The 7,969-nt window shown below is 43.9% G+C and overlaps 1 long non-coding RNA gene across 2 annotated transcripts; it reads left to right on the top strand.

The window, feature by feature from the left end:
* Positions 1 to 3,571: 3,571 nt before the first annotated feature.
* Positions 3,572 to 6,748, top strand: LOC115275055. 2 transcript variants are annotated; one of them, XR_003901607.1, is made up of 5 exons: positions 3,572 to 3,627; positions 4,203 to 4,493; positions 5,040 to 5,189; positions 5,373 to 5,501; positions 6,530 to 6,748. It is a non-coding gene; the product is annotated as an uncharacterized LOC115275055 (long non-coding RNA). The 2 variants fall into 2 exon arrangements; XR_003901479.1 differs by lacking the exon at positions 3,572 to 3,627 and having other exon boundaries at positions 4,110 to 4,493.
* The last annotated feature ends 1,221 nt before the right edge of the window (positions 6,749 to 7,969 follow it).

Here is a 7,969-nt window from a genome sequence, read left to right as displayed (position 1 = left end):
CCACCTAAATCCTAACCATCCTTCAAGGCCCCTTTAGTGGCTCCATCTGAGGACCACCTCCCCCCCATGGCTACTCTTTGCAGTGAGCTCCCCACCTCTTCATTCCCATAGCAACCTTTCCCCACGCTATTTAGGATACATTGGATTCTTGGTCCGTGTATGATTCACAGCCCTTGATTACACATTGCCCTCGTAACTTGATGAGGCCACTAAAATGTGAGAAGGGACATGTGCCACCTCCAAGCAGAGCTTTGAGGGTGATCTTGTAGCTCTCTGTTGTACTTTATTCTCTGCCATAAGAGTGGCATCTCCTCAGAGAGAGGCTGTCCCTCCAACCTGGGTCCTGGAAAGACAAAGATCTGTGGAGTCCACAGTTGATCTTCACTTCAGCCATCACAAGAATGAGAAAGAAACCTGTGTTATTGGCCACTGAAATTTTAGAGTCGATGTTACAGAAGCAAAGCCTAGCATAAGGAACCAGTCATTCAGGGTTTTCATCTACTATTTGGTATTATTATTTATCTTTAAATAAATGTATCCTGTGTTCCCAGGGTGTTTCCCAACACCAACAGCCAATTTTCTGCTGGCATCCAACTAGGTGTCCAACAATTCAAACCCGTCTGTAACCTAGAGTTAGCACAGAACCTACAGGGTAAGGGCACAGTCCCAAAGACTGCCCTCCTTCTCCAGATGTCACTTATAAGTAGTAAGGCCCCACTCTTACATCTTAATTTGGCTACAAATTGGAATTCCTGTGACCCACTTCTCAGGTTTCATAATCTGCTAGAACAACTCATAGAACTCAGGGAAACACATTTATTGGTTTACTCGAAAGGATATTATAAAGGATAAAAATAATCAGCCAGATGAAGAGGTACATAGAGCAAGGTCCAGGAGGGTCCTGAGTGCAGGAGCGTCCATCTCTGTGCAGCTGGAGTGAGCCACCCTCTGGGCACATGAATGCATCTACTAACCCAGAAGCTCATCAAACTTCCTCTTTTCAGAGGTTTTATAGAATGTAATCTCCAGACCGCCCCTTCCTGAAACTCAATGAATGAGGCTGGAAGATCAACCCTGTTCTGAGGCTACCATAAATCGCCTCATTAGCATAAACTCTAAAACTAAAGGGACTGAGTACTGACCACTCAGGAAATTCCAAGGATTTTAGGGATTCAGTGCCAGGAATTAAGGACAAAGACCACATATATTCCTTATCATATCACCTTTGGAAACAGTGGCGCCTGGGTGGCTTAGTCGGTTAATCATCAGACTTTGGCTCAGGTCATGATCTCACCTTTTGTGGGTTTGAGCCCCACATCAAGCTCTGTGCTGACAGCTCAGAGCCTGGAGCCTACTTTGGATTCTGTGTCTCCTTCTCTCTCTGCCTCTCCACCCCTCTTTCTCAAAAATAAACAAACATTAAAAAGAAAACCCAAAACCTTTGGAAACAGAACTCATGACTTATACCCGCAACAGTTCCCAACCCCAGACTCTGCAAAATAGTAGCTGCCCAGTAAATGTGAGTGGATGATAAGGATGGTTTCCAATAAACTTGAAAAGGAGACAAAGTAGAACAGACCTGTTAACCTCAAGTTTAGACTAGACCACCATGCTATTGTCTTTTGTTTAACATGAGAAGTGTGGAAACTTAATAGCATGGAGGCATCTCAGTAGAAACAACATCCAGGAGACAGAGATTTTAGAAAGTTACAGTTATTTATCTTCAGTGCCCTCTCCAGATTATTAGCAAAATGCTATGGGCTTGGTAGAATGGGAGCTTGGTAAATTCTGGCAAATCGATTGACCTTGAGAAGATAGCATGAGAGCAGAGTCATCTAAACATCTTCAATAGTGAGTCCAAATGACCAGAAGCCCATGTGTACGTGAACTGCTGCATTTTAAACTGAAGAACAGGGGCACCTGGGTGGCTCAGTCGGTTAAGCGGCCAACTTCAGCTCAGGTCATGATCTCACAGTTCGTGGGTTCAAGCCCTGCGTCGGATTCTGTGCTGACAGCTCAGAGCCTGGAGCCTGTTTCAGATTCTGTGTCTCTCTCTCTGCCCCTCCCCCACTCATGCCCTGCTCCCTCTGTCTCAAAAATAAATAAACTATAAAAAAATAAAAAAAAAAAAACTGAAGAACAGCCTGTCAGCTATATATGTGTGTACACACACACACACACGCACACACACACACACACACACACGGTTGTTAGCAATGATACAAAACCAACTCTCTGCAAAACATATTTTATTAGCCTTTAGCTGTGCAGAATGAACATTATAATCAATTTTATATAGTCAGTGAGAACACTGATATTTCCCACATTGAACTACTTTCAAAAGCCATGTATTCCATGTCTTTAGGCCAAAGACGTCTCCTTCATTTCAGACTATGTAAGAATATTCCTGATGGAGACTCTTCACATTGAATTAACAAAGTCAAGGAAGAGAATGTATAGTCACAGAGAGAGGTGGGCACCAAACAAGGGCCAGACCTCAATCACATGGCAAAAATACCGGAAGCACCAATACCATGTCTCTGTCGTAGGTTCATTAGGAGAAATATTTTGTGCTATTATTTTTCAGAGAGAGTATATTCTAGGGATAGATAGGCACTAGGTCGTCATACTGTGAGCCAAGGTCCCACATTATAATCAGCTCTACCATCCATCATGAACAGGTGCACATACACCCAGACACACACCTACCTACACACTCCAATGCCTGCCTCCTAGATTGCATGTGGTAAATGCCCAGCAAATGTTTTTAAGTGCATTCATGAAGAGCTGGACTTACAATATAACATCAACCCTTTGCTGCCTGCATGTGCCAACCTAATGGCACCACACACTTAATAATGAAAACATATCTGGAAGCTTGGGATGCCCCCTATAACCAGTTGTTCATATGTGGAAACTGAGGCTCCGAGAGACAAGTCACATAACTATCATTAAGATAAATTTCTAGGCCCAAGATGGACCTGCTCCTGCCTAGGGTCAACAAACCAAAATTCAGGTAATTTTCATGACCCTACAGATGATCCACTTGATCAGAAATACGGTATGGTGAGTTGGCTAGTCCCCCAAAGCTGAGCCAACTCAGGCTCTTATTTCCTTGTTCCTTCTCACTCCAACTCAGGTTGCCTACGTAGCCCTAGCCAATCAGATATTTTCTGTTTTTCTCTTCCCTGTTTTTTATGATTTAGTTTATAAATGCTTCCTGCCTTCCTCTCCGTTCTACAGTTCTTGAATGGGGACTGTGGTCTCCATGAAGTGTTAAATAGTTTGTTCATATCACTTAAATTCTCTCTCTCTTTAAATTTTAGACAGAGAATCACACTCAGTGTGGAGCCCCATGTGGGGCTTGATCCTATGACCATGAGATCAGGATCTGAGACAAAATCAAGAGTCAGAGGCTTAACTGACTGAGGCACCCAGGTGCCACTTAAATTGTCTTCTTTAACCATTTTTTTTAACACTGGGAAGAGGCAGAGTCCAGCCTTGAACTTATATCTTTGTATTTTTCTATTCCATTGTAGGCTCCTAACCTAGGGAGCCTTGGACACCCACAGACACTCAGGAGGTGTTTAATGAGATGAGAATCCCGATCTTCATCAGATTCTCAAGGTGAACTGTGGCCTCCAGGAGGCTAAGGAGTGGGCTCGGGGGCAGGTGCAGGGGCTGGGCTGGTGCAGTGGGCATGGAGGAGCAGCCAGAGCAGAACTGAGGGAGGATGCAATTTGTTCCACTCACCCAGTTTCAACACCACTCTGAGCTGATGTACCAAACCCACAGAGGTTACCAGTGTCCTGTCCCCAGAGACATCAGGTGACAAATGATCTGGTCCAAGTCCCATACACTCCTTGTGGTATTTTTAGACATATTCTGTTCAATGAGAGAAACTGAAAATACTGCTGGGTGTTGTGGGCCTGTAACCCTGATAGTTCCTTGGGTGGAGTGGGAAGGTGAGACCCACCCCAGGGACGGGGGATGGGCCTCCCCGTCACTCAAGCACATGACAAGGGAGCAGCATTGTGACCTCAGAGGAGAGGGAAGCCAGTGAGCTCAGGTTCTAGGAATGGACTAGAAACAACCATTGATGAATCACATACTCAATCTAATTTTCCTCTAGGCTTCGAGCCACAGGCTTCCCTGAGAATAAGTAGAATGGAGATTTGAAACACTTTTTATTCATTTCACAGGGATGTGTAGGACTCTCATTGTTACCACCAGGCACATGTCTCTGTGTGATACAAAGGAGGAGAAGGCACATCCTGTCTGTGTTACACAAACAAGTAATCACAACTGAATGTGACAAGCCATCATGTGACTTTATGATGTGCCAGAAACATCATAAAGAGCTGTGGAAGCACCTCCAGAGGAAACAACGATTACACTTTGGGGAACGAGAAGCAGTTCTGTTGGAGGTGACATCAGTTCAATGGAATAAACGTGTATCAAGGGCCAGGCATGGTCCTGGTGTACTGTGTGAGGTAGATGTCTAGACACAGAGTGTCTGCTGTCGGGGAGCTCAAAGCCAGGTCCACAGGCTTAGAGGCAGGGAAATGACAACCTATCACAACAGGCAATGCATCTTGAATGCAGGCGAGCACAGCTCTGGGGATAACAGTGTGTGTGTGTGTGTGTGTGTGTGTGTGTGTGTGTGTGTGCACGCGCGCGCGCACGTGTCCTGGAGAAAGGGATGCCTGCGTTAGGTTTTGGATGATAAATAAGAATGTATAGGGTTGCACGTAGAAAGAAGTATCTCTACAAAGGCTTTTCAAAGAGAAGCAATAGTAATAGCATTTATAGAACATTCACTGGGGGCAAATACTGCACTAAGTGCTTTGCAGACATTATCTCACAGAGCAACTCTCCACCCCCTCTCCCTGCTTTTTTTTTTTTTAAACATATTCTTTCTTGGATAAAAGGTACATTCAATCCCCAGAAGGCCAACCATACTCCAGGCATATCTGTCTGTCCATCTCTAATTTATTTATCCATCTTTCTATCTTTTCTTCTTTTCTTTTCTTTGAGAGAGAGAGCACATAGGGGAGGGGCAGAGAGAGAGGAAGAGAATCCCAAGCAGGCTCCATGCTCAAGGTGGAAGCCCAGACCACAATAACATGACCTGAGCTGAAATCAAGAGCTGGCCACTCAACCAACTGAGCCACCCAGGCACCCCTCATGTATGTATTTATGTACGTATGTATGTATGTATCTATCTTTCATCATCTACCTATCTATCCATATCTATCCCAGTGTTTATTCCAGAATCAGATATAGAATTTTATTTTCTTCAGAAATTATAGTTTTCTTCTAAAAAGCAGAAAACACGTTAAAAAGTTTTGGTTGATATTTCCCTTTATTAGATCAGCCGAAGGATGACTGAACAAAAAGAGAACACAATGTTTGGAAGGCAAAGGCGTGATTAATATTAAATATCTTGAGAGGAGCCTTCTCGGTGATATATTTCATCTTGTCGCCCTGAACTGTTTAAGGTAACACTCCAGATTTTAAAGCAGAAATTCGTGGCTTGTCAGAGCATTAGTGGTTACGAACTGGGAACTTTAGTTCTAGAAACTCTGCAAACTCACTAAAGTTTACAGAAGGCTGGAGGGGCTCATGTGGTGACCTGCCAGCAATGCTCAAAGGTAGGACCTCGTAAGGGAAACAATGTATCCCACCGTTGTCCATTGAACTGGACAGTCATGTGTGTTTTCAGATTGACCAATGAACGATTTCCCTGACTAACACTCACAGATGCATGATTTTTTCCTGTGAATCATGATTTCTTCTGGGAAACCAAAGGGAGCACAGGACTTGAGGAATGGGGAGGGAAAAGGCGTCACAATGATATATTCTTTGGAATGTAGAATGCTGGATTTATTTTGGTCACAAGGGTGGAGGGCAGGCTTCCTTCTTCTTTCAGCTCTAATATTTTCAAACTTTATCTGTATCCATTTGTACCTTTTTCTTTCCAGTCCCAGCAAAAGGTGTTTTCCTCTCCTAGAAGCTAATGACTTTCCCTGGTTTCCAAAACATTTCCCTCTCATCTCTTTAAACACACGGTGTCCCTCTCCCAACAGAGCTACAAACTAAATATTCTTACTCTATTTTTACTTGAGCTAATATGAATCTTCTTTGTTTTCTTAAACTGAGATATGGTTGACTTGATTGACATATAGAACGTATATTAGTTTCAAATGTCCAGCATAATGATTCCATATCCGTATATTATGAAATGATCACCATTCTAAATCGTTAACATCTACCATTCTTACTATATTTGTGTATTCTCACATGTGTATTTTTCCAGATGTTAATATCTCCGGCATCAGGATGTATGGTAGACTTTTAGCAATATGGCCACTGTAGTTCTCCTTGAATCCATGTCCGTGGGTAACCGTTTCCCGCATGGATACTCGATTTAGTTATGTGGCTTGCTTTGGCCAATGGAATAGCGGCAAACACAAAGCAAGCAGAAGTTTGAAAAGCAAGTGTACACTGGGGTTTGTCCCCTCTGCAGAGCTTGGAGCCCTGAGACCACCATTTTAGGACGGATGAACCAGCTTACTGGAGTAGACACGTAGCGGAGAACCAAGGGACCCCAGCAAATATCCTGACATCCCAGTGACTGAGGCCATTCTTGAACTATCCACCAGCTGACTGGCTACCAGAGAGAGCTCAGGAGAGACCAGCCGAGGAGCTACCTGGTTGAACTAGCCCAAGTGTCAAGCCACAGAATCATGAGCTAATAAATGATTGTTGGTTTAAGCCATTAAATTTTACAGTGATTTGCTGCACAGTAATAGCTAAGCAATATATGGTGCATCTTCCAGCTGATGATGTTGTAATTCTAATGGGTGGCATTTTTTCCCCTTTCTCAGGGATACATAAAATAATGGTGCTTCTTACAACTGATTGTGACTTAGATCAGCTGCAATACAGTTTTACATGCACTGGCAGAATAGAAAGCTGGAGATTCGAGGGTTTTCTTGCCCAAGGTCTGGAAGCAGTAAGTTGTGGAGTTTGAATCCACGCTGTCTGACTCCAGGCCTTTGCTCTTACCCTGCAAGCACTTGCATCCACCTGGATGGGGGAATGTCTGGAGAGCTGGTTGGAGGAAAGCAGAGATAGGTTATGAAGGGCATCTTAGAAGTTCTTGTAAAGAGTTTGATTTTGACAATGAGAAGCTAGTTGAATTGGAAGATTGGAGTACTTGTAATTTATCTGACCTTGACTGAATACAATATTCATTCCACCTCAAGAAACAGGAACTCACGTTGTGGGGGTGCAGGGTAGAGTCTGGAAGGCCTGGCTTCGTCCAACAACTCTGTCCAAGTAGCACTCCAATGCTGGAGTGGGGGGGTCTAGGAGACCTGGTGGACTCACCCAGTAGGAAGAGGGGTGCACCCATGGAAGTTACTGCCTCCACAGCTGTGGACTAGCTCTCCCTTGTAAAGTTAATGAAGTCAGTGGGTCAAGTGCACTTGAACAATAAAAGGGGTGTGGAAGAAGGGAGGACTAGGGCCACTGCAGACCATGTGATATTCAGTAGTTACAGACCAACATCAGTTTGGTGGAAATATCTCAGAGTTCCCAGCAAATGTGAGATTAATGGCATACAGTGCCTGCCCTCTAGGCACTTACAGTTTCATGGGGGAGATGGATATGTGCCTAATGTAGATGAAACCTCAAAAAAGACTGAGTGACAAGCACCCAGCCACTGATGCCAACCCTTTCTTTAACCATCCACTTACTAAGGTCTGGAATTAAAAACACATTGGCCACTATTAATTGATGTGGCTACCCTTCAGATGGCCATGCTCAAAAGCAGTAGATATAGATCCATCATTGTCACAGCTCTGCTGTTGGCAATCACAAGTGGGAGCTTTTGAGACAAGGTCATTATCAACCTGTCCCTCAGCTTGTCCCAAAAAGGACTTGGACTCTCTTTAGCTTTTCT

Source organism: Suricata suricatta, chromosome 1 (assembly GCF_006229205.1).
Source record: "Suricata suricatta isolate VVHF042 chromosome 1, meerkat_22Aug2017_6uvM2_HiC, whole genome shotgun sequence".
In the NCBI taxonomy this organism is placed as follows: Eukaryota; Metazoa; Chordata; class Mammalia; order Carnivora; family Herpestidae; genus Suricata; species Suricata suricatta.
The sequence above is the reverse complement of the archived record's forward strand: the minus strand, read 5'-3'. Positions and strand labels throughout refer to the sequence as shown.